This window comes from Staurois parvus, unplaced genomic scaffold (genome assembly GCF_062004578.1).
Source record: "Staurois parvus isolate SC_StPar_1 unplaced genomic scaffold, SC_StPar_1.0 ptg000038l, whole genome shotgun sequence".
Taxonomy (NCBI): domain Eukaryota; kingdom Metazoa; phylum Chordata; class Amphibia; order Anura; family Ranidae; genus Staurois; species Staurois parvus.
The window spans coordinates 1,096,294-1,113,573 of NW_028317834.1; the positions used below are offsets into that span (position 1 = coordinate 1,096,294).

General features: G+C 48.8%; 1 long non-coding RNA gene and 1 pseudogene across 1 annotated transcript in view; both read left to right on the forward strand.

Moving 5' to 3' along the window:
• LOC149470567 (uncharacterized) overlaps positions 1–17,280 on the forward strand; it is a 389,981-nt gene that overhangs the window by 101,899 nt on the left and 270,802 nt on the right. The gene's annotated exons all lie outside the window — the stretch shown is intronic.
• The window catches only part of LOC149470568 (uncharacterized), a 198,382-nt pseudogene that overhangs the window by 73,493 nt on the left and 107,609 nt on the right, over positions 1–17,280 (forward strand).

The following is a 17,280-nucleotide window of genomic DNA, read 5'->3' on the forward strand; positions in this document are numbered from 1 at the left end:
CTGCCCTTGAGATTGCCAATCACTTCAAAAACAAGATTGACAAAATTTGCAAGGACATCGCTGCAACTCACACGCCCTCTCAACCTGTCCCCTCTCACACAGCTACCCCCTCATCCTCCCTCCCCCTCGACATAACCAGCAGGGACTTTGTCGCTGCTCAAACTCCCTCCAATCCCGTTCCCCTTCATTCAGCTACCCCCTCATCACCCCTCTCCCACGGCCTCACAACTGCTCTGACCTCCACTTCCACCCCACCCTACATTCCTCATACTCAAGCTCCCCCAACACTCCGCGCCTTTGACCTTACTACCATCGAGGAAGTCTCCAAGATCCTCTCTGATGCCCGCCTCACCACCTGCCCCCTCAACCTTATCCCCTCACAACTCCTACAACCTCCCTCCCCCTCCATCCTATGCTCCCTCACCCACATCTTCAATCTCTCCCTCTCCTCCGGCACTTTCCCCTCCCCTCTGAAACAGGCACACATCACCCCCATACTTAAAAAGCCCTCCCTGGACCCCAATGACCCGAACAACCTCAGACCCATCTCCCTGCTCCCATTTACGTCTAAACTCCTCGAGCGCCTAGTCTACACCCGCCTAAGCTCTCACCTCAACGACAACAACCTCCTCGATCCCCTACAGTCTGGCTTCCGTCCCCTACACTCCACCGAAACCGCCTTACTCAAACTCTCCAACGACCTGCTAACCTCCAAAGCTAATGGCCACTATTCAGTGCTCCTACTCCTTGACCTCTCTGCGGCCTTCCACACAGTCCACCACCCCCTCCTTCTCAAAAAACTACACTCCCTCGGCCTCAAAGATTCTGCTCTCTCCTGGCTCTCATCCTACCTGTCACAACGCTCTTTCAGCGTTACCTATAATGCTACCACCTCCCCCTCACTCCCCCTTTCTGTTGGGGTCCCTCTAGGCTCTGTCCTCGGGCCCCTTCTCTTCTCCATCTACACCTCCTCCCTTGGCCAACTCATACACTCTCACGGCTACAACTACCACCTCTATGCCGACGACACACAAATCTATCTCTCAACCCCCCACCTCACCCCCTCAGTCTCCACCCAAATCACACACCTACTGAGCGACATATCAGACTGGATGTCGCTCCACTTCCTTAAACTGAACTTCTCCAAAACCGAGCTCCTAGTCTTCCCCCCAGCCCGGACACCCCCCCCCCCATTGACTTCTCCATCATGTCCAACAACGCCACCATCAAACCCGCCCCGCAGGCCAGAGTACTTGGTGTCATTCTGGACTCCAACCTATCCTTCCAGCCCCAAGTCCAATCTTTAACAAACTCGTGGAGACTCCACCTCCGCAACATGCAGACTCCGCCTCCGCAACATGCAGACTCCACCTCCGCAACATCGCCAAAATCCGCACGTTCCTAACCCCAGAAACCACTAAACAGCTCATCCACTCCCTCATCATATCACGACTCAACTACTGCAACTCCCTCCTCACTGGCCTGCCTCGCCGCTGGGTATCCCCGCTTCAGTCGATTCTGAATACGGCTGCCAGACTCATTCACCTTTCCAATCACTCCATTTCCGCCACTCCTCTCTGCTAATCCCTCCACTGGCTTCCAATTGCTTAACGGATCAAATTCAAAATCCTAACACTGACGTACAAAGCTGTCCACCATACTACCACCTAACTACATCACTGACCTAATATCCAAGTACCGCCCAGCATGCACACTCCGCTCCTCACAAGACCTCCTTCTCTCTAGTTCCCTGGTCTCCTCTTCCCACGCCCGCCTCCAGGACTTCTCCAGGGTGTCACCCATCCTCTGGAAATCCCTGCCTCAACCCACCAGATTATCACCTACTCTCCTCTCCTTTAGGCGCACCCTGAAAACCCATCTCTTCAGGGAAGCCTACCCCACCCCCTCCTAACTTGACCGACCTCCTCCACTCTTCCTACCACTCCATCCCCCACAGCTATCCCCTCCTGTGCGACCATCCCCTCCCTCCTAGATTGTAAGCTCGAAAGAGCAGGGCCCTCAATCCCCTCACGTTTTGCATTGTATTGGTATTGTTCTGTCACATGTTCTGTCCCCCTCTGTAATGTACAGTGCTGCGCAAACTATTGGCGCTTTATAAATACTGTATAATAATAATTTGCAGGTAAACAATCTCTGCCCCTCCCTCCCTGCAAAGGGGGTGAATACATGTGCTGCTCTGAGTGGCATGTCTGACTACTGAGGGTAAGCCTGTGCTTCTAATGGTAGAAGGGGTCAATCTTTCCTGAAGAATCCAGTGGGTGGGATACCAAATACCCTTGTTTTCTGTGTCTATGGGACAGCCGAGACCGACAAAATCACTGAACCAAGAAGAGGTGACAGCCGAGGGTAACTTTGGTACCTTCCCATAAAGTTCTTCTACCACCTCTCCACATAAAATTGGGATTGATGAAGCAATTCGTAAAATCACTTCCAAGAGATGGAGAATGCTTCAAATTCAAATGGTCACCAAGTTTCCAGGCCTGTCAGGGGCAAAATTGAAGGAAGGTGTGTTCGTCGGACCAGACATTAGAAGGCTTAGAGTTGATCAAGAGTTTGTCAATACCATGACGGATCCTCACAAAGAAGGGTGGATTGCATGTAAAGAAGTCGTACAGAAATTTTTAGGCAATACCAAAGATCCTCACTACAAAAAGATCGTCAGACAAATGCTGAAAGCATTTCAAGCTTTAGGTTGCCTGATGAGTTTGAAAGTGCATTTCCTCCAGTCCCACCTTGACTACTTTCCTGAAAATTTGGGAGCTGTGAGTGAGGAACAAGGTGAACGGTTCCACCAAGACATTAAAGAGATGGAAAGGAGATACCAGGGAAAATGGAGCATTACAATGATGGCAGACTACTGTTGGATGCTTCAGAGAGACATTCCAGATGCTACTCACAAGCGTAAATGCACCAAGAGGAGCCTCACGGGGAAGAAGAATCGAGTTTAGTGTGTGTAGGTGAGCTCATTTCAGTTCAAAAAAGGATTTTCATGAAAAAATAGTAATAAAAATTTAATTTTATAAGTCTATTTCCATTTATTTTGAGGTATTGCCTTTTTTAACATATTTACCTAAATTGTCAGGAAACGTGATGTCCTATGACAAAATGGAGGTTATTTTTGGATTCAGCGCACCAAAAAACATAAAGATTACGTGGAATAACCAAAACAACTCTTGAAAAAAATGTTTTTGCAGACCTGTGTAATCTATCTAAGACTACCCTGTACAGGGTGACAACGCTGCTGTGTAATGTTCCTGCAGAATGATCAGGGTTGTCACCCTGTTACAGAAGGCGGGAAAATAACAGATCTACAGACAGGACCAACAGCTGATACAACTATGTTGCAGAGGGAACTCTGGGAATGCTAATGACAGATTGCATTACACATTCAGTTAGCAGACTTCCTGCTGTTGGTCTGATGTTTGAATTGTGTTCTGATATTATTTTTATTATTATACAGGATTTATATGGCGCCAACGGTTTGCTTAACGCTTTACATTATAGTGGGAGACAATACAGTAACAATACAGTTCAATACAAGAGGGATTTAAGGGCCCTGCTCCTTGGAGCTTACAATCCAGGAGGGAGGAGTGAATGGTACAGTAGGTAGTAACTGTGGGGGATGGACTGGTTGGAAGAGTAGAGGATTCCAGAATTATCAGAGGGCGGGATAGGCATCCCTGAAGAGATAGGTTTTCAATGATCGCCTAAAGGTAAGTAGAGTAGGTGACAGTCTGATAGCTTGGGGTAGGGAGTTCCAGAGGATAGGTGACACCCTGAAGAAGTCTTGGAGATGAGCATGAGAGGAGGAGATAAGGGAGCTAGAGAGTAGGAGGTCTTGCGAGGAGTGGAGTGTACAGTTTGGGTGATATTTAGAGATAAGATCGGATATGTAAATTGGGGCAGTGTTGTGGATGGCTTTATATGTCAGTGTTAGTGTTTAGAATTTTATCTGTTGGGCAATTGGGAGCCAGTGGAGGGATTGGCAGAGAGGGGTGGCAGATACAGAATGGTTAGTAAGGTGGATGAGTCTGGCAGCAGCGTTCATGATAGACTGGAGTGGGGATAGCCTGCAATGAGGTCGGCCAATGAGGAGGGAGTTACAATAGTCGAAGCGTGATAGAACAAAGGAGTGAATAAGTTGCTTAGTGGTTTCCGGGGTTAGGAACGGACGTATCTTGGAGATGTTGCGGACGTGTAGTCTACATGATTTTGTCAACGATTGGATCTGGGGCATGAGGGGATGGACTGATGATTGTGTTATTGATATTTATGGTGAGGTCAGTGGAGGTGGCACAGGCTGGGGCAAATACTAAGAGCTCTGTTTTGGAAAGGTTGAGTTTGAGGAAGTGGAGTGACATCCATGCCAATATTGCACTTAGTAGGTTAGTAATGCGAGTGGAAACTGAAGGGGTGAGGTGAGGGGTAGACAGATTTGCATGTCTTCAGCATAGAGATGGTAATTGAAGCCATGGGAGTTTATCAAGTGGCCATGGGAGAAGATGTAGATGGAGAAGAGAAGGGGTCCAAGGACAGAACCTTGAACTACCCCTACAGAGAGAGGGAGTGAAGAAAAGGTGGCAGCATTATAGGTAACACCGAAGGAGCTCTGCAATAAATTGGAGGAGAACTAGGAGAGAGCGGAGTCTCTTAGGCCAAGAGAGTGGAGTTTTTTGAGGAGGAGGGGATGGTCAACCATGTCAAAAGCCGTGGAGAGGTCGAGTAGTAGGACTATTGAATAGTGGCCATTGGTTTTTGAAGTTAGTAGGTCATTAGAGAGTTTTAGTAGGGCAGTTTCGGTGGAGTGTAGGGGGCGAAAGCCAGACTGTAAAGGGTCGAGAAGGTTGTTGTCAGTGAGGGAGGAGCTCAGGCGATTGTAGACTAAGCGTTTTAGGAGTTTAGAGGTAAATGGCAGCAGGGAGATGGGTCTTAGATTGTTTAGGTTGGTTGGGGTCTAGGGAGGGTTTTTTAAGTGATGTGCGCGTGCTTTAGAGGGGAGGGGAAGGCACCTGTAGAGAGGAAAAGATTGAAGATGTGAGTGAGGGAGCATAGGATGGAGGAGGAGGGTGACCGTAGTAGTTGTGAGGGGACAGGATCCAGGGGGCAGGTAGTGAGACGGGCTTCTGAAAAGACCTTGAAGACCTCTTCAGTGGTAGCGAGGTCAAAGGAGAAGAGTGTTGAGGGAGGTATGATATGAGGAATGCTAAGTGGGGTGGGTGTCTGTGTGGTGGCGATGTCCCTACGAATTGCGTCAATCTTGTTTTGGAAGTGGTTTGCAATCTCGTGGGCAATGAGTGAGGCGCTAGGTGGCGGTGGGGATGGAGAAAGTAGAGAGTTAAAGGTAGAGAAGAGCCGGCGAGGACTCGAAGAGAAGGTATTGATGAGAGTGACAAAGTAGGCTTGTTTGGCAGCATAAAAGGAGGAAGTGTATGTTAGGAAGGCAGATTTATAACTTGTGAACGCTCGGTGGGATTTGGTGAAAGAAAGACTGTTTGAAAAAGGTGCACAACGGCCCATCATACAAGACAATAAGAAATCTCTTAATCTCTGGGTTGACAGCATCGGCAACACAGTGTCTGAGGTAACCACTAAAAACAATGAGTTGGCAGCTACCATAGAAGACAAAGAATTCTTGAAAACCATGAGTCAAGAGCTCTACCAAGATGATTCCAACAGTTGGGTAACACCTCTACCATTTCGGACCCAAAGAGACTACCAAACAACAGCTACATGCAAAATCACGGTTTGTTTCTTTAAAACACAGTTTGAACCAGAAGCCTGAGATGAAAAAGCACTTTGTGGACTTTATACAGAAGTTGTTTGAGAGAGATCATGCTGAGCCTGCACCTCCTCTTACGGAAGGAGAATAATGTTGGTACCTACCATGCTTTGGGGTCTACCATCCTCACAAGCCTGATCAGTTTAGGGTGGTCTTTGACTCAAGTGCTCGTCATGAAGGTGTCTTCCTCATTGACAATCTTCTCACTGGGCCTAATCTGAACAACAATCTCATAGGAGTTTTACTTTGCTTCAGACAAGAGCCAATTGCAGTTATGGCTGACATTCAGCAGATGTTCCACTGTTTCATCGTCTGCGAAGACTACAGAAACTTCCTCAGGTTCCGCAATAATGATGCCAACGATATAGTCATAGACTACCAAATGAAGGTACATGTTTTCAGTAACAGTCCTTCTCCTGCAGTAGCAATTTATGGACTGAGAAAAACAGCTCAAGAGGGTGAAAAAGAATTTGGATCTGATGCAAGACAGTTCATCGAAAGGAATTTCTATGTAGACGAAGGACTCAAATCTCTGCCCATTGAAAAAGCTATTGACCTTCTTACTAGAACCCAGAACATGCTTGCCACTGCGAACCTCAGACTTCACAAAATCATCTTGTCATGGAAATTTTGTATTACAGGTTGAACTTTAAATGTGTCATATATGAGTGTTATTCATATGTCTCTCGTGTGGCTTAATTAAAGCTCTGAAGGCTGCAATTGGGCCATGCGCATGTACAATGTATGTATTACAGTACTCAGCTCGGTAATGGATGAGATGGCAGATCTGCGCTTATAGACCGGTGTGTATACCACCATGGCATTCGATGCGAATGCCGCCGGTGGTAGGCCGCGGGCCTGTATCCACATATCAGCAGCATAGTACCACATGGACTTTGTATAGCCAGGCGCTGGGCAGTGCGAACTCCGCGTGTAGGCTCATGGATATCTCTGCAAGCCACTACCGACCTGAACTGTATCTGGATGGATGTGTTTTAATAAAGATCGTATCGGGCCCATCCAGATACAGACTGACACTGTTTAATCTAAGGGATGCTTGTACAGACAATGTACATACTACTAGGAGATGATAGCATGTAAAGGATGGGAAGTTCGCTCTCCACAGAGAGCTTATGGGGGAGGGGAGGACTGGTGTAACTGGTTTCCAGTATAGATAAGAGGAAAGGCTACACTCCAATCAGGATGTACATTCTGTGTATGGACACTCCCTATACATTGTTCTGTGGGAGGGGATTGACCTGACCCTCATGTGGGGGAGCGTGTGTGTGCTTTTAATAAAACAGGAGTCTGGGGTTAGAGCCAGTCTCAGAGTGAATTCCAAATGCAACCTGAGAGTGTCGTGTGATCATTCCTGGGTAACGGGAGCTCCATGTTCTCCACATATCAACAGAGCTAAACCAGTTGGAGGCGCAGGAATTGTGGAGTTAAGCTGCAGTCGCGGTAAGCAATATTTGCATAGCTTTATGGGGGATTGCTGCGCATCCAACTGCGGGTACTCACGGTAAGGAAAAATTTGTTAAAAGCAAATTTCCAAGACACTTGCTACCACTGAGGAGGTCACTAAGGTCTTCTCAGAAGCACGCCTCACCACTTGCCCCTTTGACCCTGTCCCCACACAACTCCTCTGGTCACCCTCCTCCTCCATCCTACGCTCCCTCACCCACATCTTCAATCTCTCCCTCTCTACTGGTGCATTCCTCTCCCCCTAAAGCACACGCATATCACTCCCATACTCAAAAAACCCTCCCTGGACCCCACCGACCTGAACAACCTTAGACCCATCTCCCTGCTGCCATTTACTTCCAAACTCCTCGAGCACTTAGCCTACAATCGCTTAAGCGCCCACCTCACTGACAACAACCTCCTCAATCCACTACAGTCTGGCTTCTGTCCCCTACACTCCACCGAAACCGCCCTACTCAAAATCACTAACGACCTGCTAACCGCCAAAACTAATGGCCATTACTCAGTCCTCTTACTCCTTGACCTTTCTGCGGCCTTCGACACAGTTGACCACCCCCTCCTCCTTAATAAACTACACTCCCTCGGCATCAGAGACTCCGCTCTCTCCTGGCTCTCATCCTATTTATCCCAACGTTCCTTCAGCGTTTCCTATAACGCTACCACCTCCCCCTCTCTCCCCCTCTCTGTTGGGGTCCCCCAAGGCTCTGTCCTCGGGCCCCTTCTCTTCTCCATCTACACCTCCTCCTTCGGCAAACTGATACACTCCCACGGCTTCAACTATCACCTCTTTGCTGATGACACGCAAATTTACCTCTCCACCCCTCGCCTCACCCCTTCAGTCTCTGCCCGTATCACCCACCTACTGAACGACATATCAGACTGGATGTCGCTCCATTTCCTCAAATTGAACCTTTCCAAAACCGAGCTCCTGATTTTCTCCCCAGCCCGCGCCCCCCCACCCTCTCCTTCACGACCAACAACGCCACCATCAGTCCCACCCCGCAAGCCAAAGTCCTAGGTTTCACTCTAGACTCAAACCTGTCCTTCCAACCCCATGTCCAATCATTGGCAAACTCATGCAGGATCCACCTCCGCAACATCTCCAAAATACGTACTTTCCTAACCCCAGACACTACTAAACAACTCGTTCACTCCCTTATTATCTCACGTCTGGACTACTGCAACTCCCTTTTCACTGGCCTACCTCATCACAGACTATCCCCGCTTCAGTCTATCCTGAACTCAGCGGCCAGACTCATCCACCTTACCAACCACTCCGCCTCTGCCACCACCCCCCCCCTCTGTCATTCCCTCCACTGGCTCCTGATTGCCCAAAGCATTAAATTCAAACTACTAACACAAACATACAAAGCCATTCATAACGCTGCCCCAAACTAACTCACCGACCTGATACCCAAATACCACCCTACCCGTAATCTTCGCTCCTCACAAGACCTCCTACTTTCTAGCTCCCTGCTCTCAACCTCCCACGCATGACTTCAGGACTTCCCCAGGACTTCCACCATCCTCTGGAACTCACTACCCCAATCCATCAGACTGTCACCTACCCTCCTCACCTTAAGGCACACCCTGAAATCCCATCTCTTCAGGGAAGCCTACCCCACCCTCACCTAACAGCCAATCTCCTCCACTCCTCCTACCACTGCATCACCCACAGCCACTTCCTCCTGTACCACTATCCCCTCCCTCCTATTATTATACAGTATTTATAAAGCGCCAATAGTTCGCTCAGCGCTGTACATTACAAAGGGGGGCAGAACATGTGACAGAACAATACCAATACAATGCAAAACATGAGGGGATCGAGGGCCCTGCTCTTTCGAGCTTACAATCTAGGAGGGAGGGGATGGTCGCACAGGAGGAGATAGCTGTGGGGGATGGAGTGGTAGGGAGAGTGGAGGAGGTCAGCAAGTTAGCAGGGGGTGGGGTAGGCTTCCCTGAAGAGATGGGTTTTCAGGGTGCGCCTAAAGGAGAGGAGAGTAGGTGATAATCTGATGGGTTGGGGCAGGGAGTTCCAGAGGATGGGTGACACCCTGGAGAAGTCCTGGAGGCGGGCGTGGGAGGAGGAGACCAGGGAACTAGAGAGAAGGAGGTCTTGTGAGGAGCGGAGTGTGCGTGCTGGGCGGTACTTGGATATTAGGTCAGTGATGTAGTACGGGGCAGTATGGTGGAAGGCTTTGTACGTCAGTGTTAGGATTTTGAATTTGATCCGTTGCGCACTTGGAAGCCAGTGGAGGGATTGGCAGAGGGGGGTGGCGGAGATGGAGCGGTTGGAAAGGTGAATGAGTCTGGCAGCCGTATTCAGGATCGACTGAAGCGGGGATAGCCAGCAGTGAGGCAGGCCAGTGAGGAGGGAGTTGCAGTAGTCAAGTCGTGATATGATGAGGGAGTGGATGAGCTGTTTATTGTTTTCTGGGGTTAGGAACGTGTGTATTTTGGCAATGTTGCGGAGGTGGAGTCTGCATGTTGCGGAGGTGGAGTCTGCACGAGTTTGTTAAAGATTGGACTTGGGGCTGGAAGGATAAGTTGGAGTCCAGAATGACACCAAGTACTCTGGCCTGTGGGGCGGGTTTGATGGTGGCGTTGTTGGATGTGATGGAGAAGTCAATGGGGGGTGGTGTCCGGGCTGGGGGGGAAGACAAGAAACTCACTTTTGGAGAGGTTCAGTTTAAGGAAGTGGAGCAACATCCAATATGATATGTCGCTCAGTAGGTGTGTGATTTGGGCGGAGACCGAGGAGGTGAGGTGGGGGGTTGAGAGATAGATTTGTGTGTCGTCGGCATAGAGGTGGTAGTTGAAGCCGTGAGAGTGTATGAGTTGGCCAAGGGAGGAGGTGTAGATGGAGAAGAGAAGGGGCCCAAGGACGGAACCTTGAGGGACCCCAACAGAGAGGGGGAGTGAGAGGGAGGTGGTGGCATTATAGGTAATGCTGAAAGAGCGTTGTGACAGGTAGGATGAGAGCCAGGAGAGAGCAGAATCTCTGAGGCCGAGGGAGTGTAGTTTTTTGAGGAGGAGGGGTTGGTCGACTGTGTCGAAGGCTGCAGAGAGGTCAACGAGTAGGAGCACTGAATAGTGGCCATTAGCTTTGGCGGTTAGCAAGTCGTTGGAGAGTTTGAGTAAGGCAGTTTTGGTGGAGTGTAGGGGACGAAGCCAGACTGTAGGGGATCGAGGAGGTTGTTGTCGTTGAGGTGAGAGCATAGGCGGGTGTAGACTAGGCGCTCAAGGAGTTTAGATGTAAATGGGAGATGGGAGATGGGTCTGAGGTTGTTCGGGTCATTAGGGTCCAGGGAGGGCTTTTTAAGTATGGGGGTGATGTATGCATGTTTCAGAGGGGAGGGGAAAGTGCCGGAGGAGAGGGGGAGATTGAAGATGTGGGCGAGGGAGCGTAGGATGGAGGGGGAGGGAGGTTGTAGTAGTTGTGAGGGGATAGGGTCGAGGGGGCAGGTGGTGAGGCGGACATCAGAGAGGATCTTGGAGACTTCCTTGATGGTAGTAAGGTCAAAGGTGCGGAGTGTTGGGGGAGCTTCAGTATGAAGAATGTAGGGTGGGGAAGTGGAGGTCAGAGCAGTGGTGAGGCCGTGGGAGAGGGGTGATGAGGGGGTAGCTGAGTGAAGGGGAACGGGGTTGGAGGGAGTTTGAGCAGCGACAAAGTCCCTGCTGGTTATGTCGAGGGGGAGGGAGGATGAGGGGGTAGCTGTGTGAGAGGGGACAGGTTGAGAGGGCGTGTGAGTTGCGGCGATGTCCTTGCGGATTGTGTCAGTCTTGTTTTTGAAGTGATTGGCAATCTCAAGGGCAGTGAGTGAGGTGCTGGGTGGAGGTGGGGGTGGCGAGAGTAGAGAGTTGAAGGTGGAGAAGAGTCGGCAAGGATTGGAGGAGAAGGCCTTGATGAGGGTCAGGAAGTAGGCTTGTTTGGCTGCGTGGAGGGAGGAGGTGTGGGTGTGGAAGGCAGATGTGTAGCGGGCGAAGGCTTGGGATTTGGTTTTGCGCCATAGTCGCTCCAGGGCACGACTATGTTGTTTGAGGGTTTTGGTGTGATCAGTCTGCCAGGGCTGGAGCGGTCGGGGTTTGATGTTGCGTGTGGTTAGAGGCGCTAGTGAGTCAAGGGCTGTTGACAGCGCGTTGTTGTAGGCAGTCATAGCCAAGTCGGGGCAGGACAGGGGGAGGATGCTGTCATGGAGTTGATCAGTTGCAGAGTGGAGGGGGCAGGGTTAAGGTTGCGGCGGTTATGGCTGGTAGTAGTGTGACATTTGGAGGGGTAGGCGTTGGAGGACGAGGAGATAGAGAAGGGGGTGTTAGTGAGGTTGTGGGGAGCGCAGCGGTTGGAGAAGACGAGATCAAGGATATTACCATTGGAGTGGGTGGTGGATTGTATGCACTGTGCAAGTGCAAAGGAGGAGGTTAAGTGGAGGAGATGGGATGTGGTCGGGTTGTCGAGGTTGACAGGGATGTTGAAATCCCCAAGGATGATGGTGGGTAGCTCAGAGGAGAGGAAGAAGGGTAGCCAGGAGGAAAAGTCATCCAGGAAGCAGGATATGGATCCAGGAGGCCGGTATATCACAGCAATCTTCAGGGGGGTTGGGGAGAATAGTCGGACGCAGTGGGCCTCGAAGGAGGAGAAGGATAGGGAGGGGGGGTTTGGGAGGACTTGGAAAGTGCTCTGTGGTGACAGGAGCAGACCAACCCCATCACCTTTACGACCGTTAGGCCTGGGTGAGTGGGTCCAGGTGAGACCTCCGTAGGAGAGTGCAGCAGGGGAGGTAGAGTCAGTGGCCTGGATCCAGGTTTCTGTAATTGCTAGGAGGTTGAGGGAGCGGGAAACAAAGAGGTTGTGGATGGCGGTGAGCTTGTTGCACACCGATCGGGCGTTCAGGAGTGCACATGAAAACGGGGGAGATTTAGGGAGCAGGGGGACAGATACTAAGTTGCGGGGGTTGCGGCGGAACGTGGAGGCGGGAGGGTGTTGCGCGGGTGAGGGAGGTGGTGGAGGGCTAGGATTCGGGGAGATGTCTCCCGCGGTTAGGAGGAGGAGAAGGGTGAGAAAGGTGGCATGGGAGCGGGATGTGCAGGAGCGTGAGAAACTCCTAGTGGAGGTATTTGGGTCAGTGGGAGAGTGGAGTAATAGGAGGAGGTGGTGGGTGCCGTTGAGGGGTGAAGGAAGCAGTGAGGACACAATATACAATTGTTTGGGTGGGGCAGAGGAATATAGTGAATGGATTTTGGGAATGGAGGAGAGGAAAATGAGAAGGAGGAGTGGAAGAGGCATTTTGGGGAGGTGATGAGAGCAATAGTAGGGAGATGATAGCAATGAGGGGGAGATGTACAAGTTTTGGGGTGGAGCAGAGGGGTAAAGAAATGAGATTTGGGAACAGAGGATAGTAATATGATAAGGAGAAGAGGGGCGTATTATATAAAGGTACACGGAGTGGGACTCAGGCATGTAAGAGATGTTTCCCGGGGTGTTTGCTTGCAGTCTGTCCAGCGTGCAGTAGAGTTTCTTGCTGTTGTTGTGTCTTCCTGCTGCTGAAGTTCTCCTGCTTTAGTTCCAACTGCTGTGTTTAACTGCTTTGCACTCCTTCAACGCAGCACTCGCTCAATGCAGAACCCCCATCAGAGACTGTGCCCCCCATCACTGATCTCCCCCCAATGAGCTGATCTAAATTTATAGGGAGATGCTCAAATGAGCATTCAACTCCACCCCAGTTAGAAGCTGATAAGGATCACATGAATAGTGGGGGATGTTTCATTGGGAACAGGCTACAATCATAAACCTGAGTGCAGCTGGAGGTGAGGAATGGTCAACATATACACAAATATAAATACACCATTTGTTCTGAATTTAACAGGAGTCAATGCGTTTTCCTAGTTAAGAGCGGAGATAGGAGATAGATGCATTTACCCAGAGGAAAGCAGCAGGAGTCAATGCGTTTTTCTAGTTAAGAGCGGAGATAGGAGATAGATGCATTTACCCAGAGGAAAGCAGCAGGAGTCAATGCGTTTTTCTAGTTAAGAGCAAATAACAACAAAGGGCCAGAAGAGAACTAGGGAAATGAGGAAATAGAATTTGTTTCCCTAAAACTTGCTTAGCTTATGTATATATTGCTGACCATCAGATTTACAGTGCTATATTTCTTTTTAAATAATTTGGACAACCCCTTTAAGGATTTTTTTGGCATTTTATATCTTAAATGCACTTATGTGAATTAATAGTAATTTGGACTTTAAATTTGGTTAAAAACCCATAATATAAAAAAACCCCCCAAAAAGTATTATTTTTTTTATAAATTTGAAGACAATTTTGCATTTTGTGGCAAATCCTGACGTCTAGGAGTTTTTTCAATATTTTATTTGTTTTCAGCACACCAAAATACATGGAAATTAGATGAAAATAATCAAACAGCTTTTTAGTCGCAGACCTGTGTTATAAGTAAGACACACAACAAGTAAAGCCCAACTTCAGCTAACGCTTCTACAGCAGTTACAGCAACAGGTTCTCTATAAGGTCCAACCCCCCATATGAATGACAACTGACAGTTGTGAGCACCTCCAGCAGTGTTATAGGATTTGCCCCAACCCCTCCAACTGCCATTTTTCCCAAAAGACTTGGATTTTCTTCAGGAAGTAGACAAAAAAAATCTACTAGGAGGGACAACAAAAAAAATAATACAATAGGAGACTCAGAAAAACAAAACCTTCTCTGCTAATGACAGATTTCATTATTAATGTCATTACTGATTTTGCCCATAGTTACACTTTGGTGCCAACGTTGTAATATTTCCAGGGAGAAGAAGTTTTCTTTACAAACTTTCCACCAAAAAGAGATGTGTGCACTCAGAGTGATTATTGTGAACCCCAATCAGAGGAATGTCAGTCCCCCGGAAGAAGTGGTAGGAATATGAGCGCACACTCAGCACTTTGTAAGTTCAGATCTCTGGCAGTTGTATTGTGTGATTAGTCTATGGAGAGGAGTAATAGCTGGAAAGAGAAAACATGGAACAAGGATTTCTGATCTTCACCTGATGGAATCCCATTTGGCAGAACCACATGGAACACAAGTGGCCAGCTGGGCTTACGTTTTACTGCTGAATACATCCCCTAAATCAGCAGTAACTCAGTATTGGAAGGCCTGCATCAGCTTGGGATGTTGTTTTCTCACTGAACAGAGACTTCTTTCTAGCTGGTGTCACAGACACAGACCTGCCTGAAAGGTTGTCACCCATGAGATGATATCCTACAACCTCACAAACACCCCCTTTCCTCTCTATGATCACAATCTCATCACCTTCACACTTCACTTTCATCCACACTAGACTCACTTGCTCCTCTAACATGAAGCATCAGGCCCCGCCCATTACAACCTTGGCAGACTGACAACACCAAAGATCTTAAACGACATAGTCGTGTGCTGGAGCGAATGTGGCGTAAAACCAAATCTCACCAAGCATTCACCTGATATAAATCTGCTTTCTTAACATACAATTCCTCCCTCCATGCTACCAGACAAGCCTACTTTGTCACTCTCATCAATACCTTGTCATCCACTCCTCGTCGTCTCTTCTCTACTTCTAACTCACAACTTTCTCCACTTCCACCCAGTACCTCACTCAGTGCTCACGAGATTGCAAATCACTTCAAAAACAAGATTCATGTAATTCGTAGGGGCATCTCCACTGCACAGACATCCATCCCACTTAGCATACCTTATACTAAACCTCCCTCAACACTTTCCTCTTTTGACCTTGCTACTACCAAAGAGGTCACTAAGGTTTCTCAGAAGCCCGTCTCACTACCTGCCCCCTGGATCCTGTCCCCTCACAACTACTACGGTCCCCTTCTTCTTCCATCCTATGCTCCCTCACTCACATCTTCAATCTTTCCCTCTCTACTGGTGCCTTCCCCTCCCCTCTAAAGCATGCGCACATCACTCCCATACTTAAAAAGCCCTCCCTGGACCCCACCAACCTGAACAACTTAAGACCCATCTCCCTGCTGCCATTTACCTCTAAACTATTAGAACTCTTAGTCTACAATCGCCTGAGCTCCCATCTCACTGACAACAACCTTCTCGACCCTTTACAGTCTGGCATTCCCTCACTACACTCCACTGAAACTACCCTACTAAACCTCACTAATGATCTACTAACTGCTACAACCAATGGCCACTACTCCGTACTCATCCCAACCAATGGCCACTACTCCATACTCATCCCAACCAATGGCCACTACTCCATACTCATCCCAACCAATGGCCACTACTCCATACTCATCCCAACCAATGGCCACTACTCCATACTCATCCCAACCAATGGCCACTACTCCGTACTCATCCCAACCAATGGCCACTACTCCATACTCATCCCAACCAATGGCCACTACTCCGTACTCATCCCAACCAATGGCCACTGCTCCTTACCCTTACTACATGACCTCTCTGCAGCTTTTGATACGGTTGACCATCCCCTCCTCCTCAAAAAACTCCACTCTCTTGGCCTCCAAGACTCTGCCATCTCCTGGTTCTCCTCCTACCTATCACAGAGCTCATTCAGCGTTACCTTTAACTCTGCCTCCTCCTCTTCACTCCCTCTTTCTGTAAGGGTCCCTCCAGGTTCTTTCCTTGGACCCCTACTCTTCTCCATCTACACCTCCTCCCTTGGTTACTTGATAAACTCTCATGGCTTTAAGTACCATCTCTATCCTGATGACACACAAATCTATCTTTCTACCCCTCACCTCACCCCTTCAGTCTCCTCCACACCTCACCCCTTCAGTCTCCTTTCGCATTACTACCCTACTAAGTGACATATCGGCATGGATGTCACTCCACTTCCTCAAACTCAATCTTTCCAAAACTGAGCTCTTAGTATTGCCCCCAGCCCAACCATCAGTTCCTCCCCTCATGCCAGGGTGCTAGGTTTAATCCTAGACTCCCATCTGTCATTTCAGCCCCAAATCCAATCACTGTCCAAATCTTGTAGATTTCACCTCCGCAACAGCTCCAAGATATGGCCGTTCTTAACCTCGGAAACCACTAAGCAACTTATTCACTCCCTTGTTATATCTTGCCTTGACTATTGTAACTCCCTTTTCATTGGCCGACCTCATTGCAGGCTATCCCTTCATCAGTCTATCATGAATGCTGCTGATATCATCCACCTTACAAACCATTCTGTATCAGCCATAACTATCTGCCAATCCCTCCACTGGCCTCCACTCAGTGTCCTACACCCCTCTCTGCCAATCCCTTCACTGGCCTCCACTCAGTGTTCTCCACCCCTCTCTGTCAATCCCTCCACTGGCCTCCACTCAGTGTCCTTCACCCCTCTCTGCCAATCCCTTCACTGGCTTCCCATTGCCCAATGGAGAAAATTCAAAACACTAACAATAACATATAAAGCCATTTATAATTCTGCCCCAAATTACATCACCGATCTTGTCTCCAAATATCACCCAAACCATACTCTCCGCTCCTCGCACGACCTCCTGCTCTCTAGCTCCCTTGTCTCCTCCTCCCATGCTCGTCTCCAGAGCTTCCCCCATCCTCTGGAACTCTCTACCCCAATTTATCAGACTATTGCCTACACTGCTCACTTTTAGGTGATGTCTAAAAACCTCTCTCTTCAGGGAAGCCTATCCTGCCCTCAGCTAATAATGGAATCTTCTACTCTTTCAACCAGTCCATCCCCCACAGTTACTACCTTTTGTACCACTAGCCCCTCCCTCCTAGATTGTAAGCTCCTATCCCTCTTGTATTAAACTGTATGGTTACTGTATTGTCTCCCATTATATTGTAAAGCGCTGAGCAAACTGTTGGCGCCATATAAATCCTATATAATAACAATAATAATAATATCAATGAGAGATGAAATGTGGAAAGAAGGCATTGATAATGGAAGAGGAGATGGAACATGTAATGGGAGGAGTGGACAAGGTGGGCTTAGCTGGAGACCTCAAGCCTGGCTGATAATGTATCAATAGTC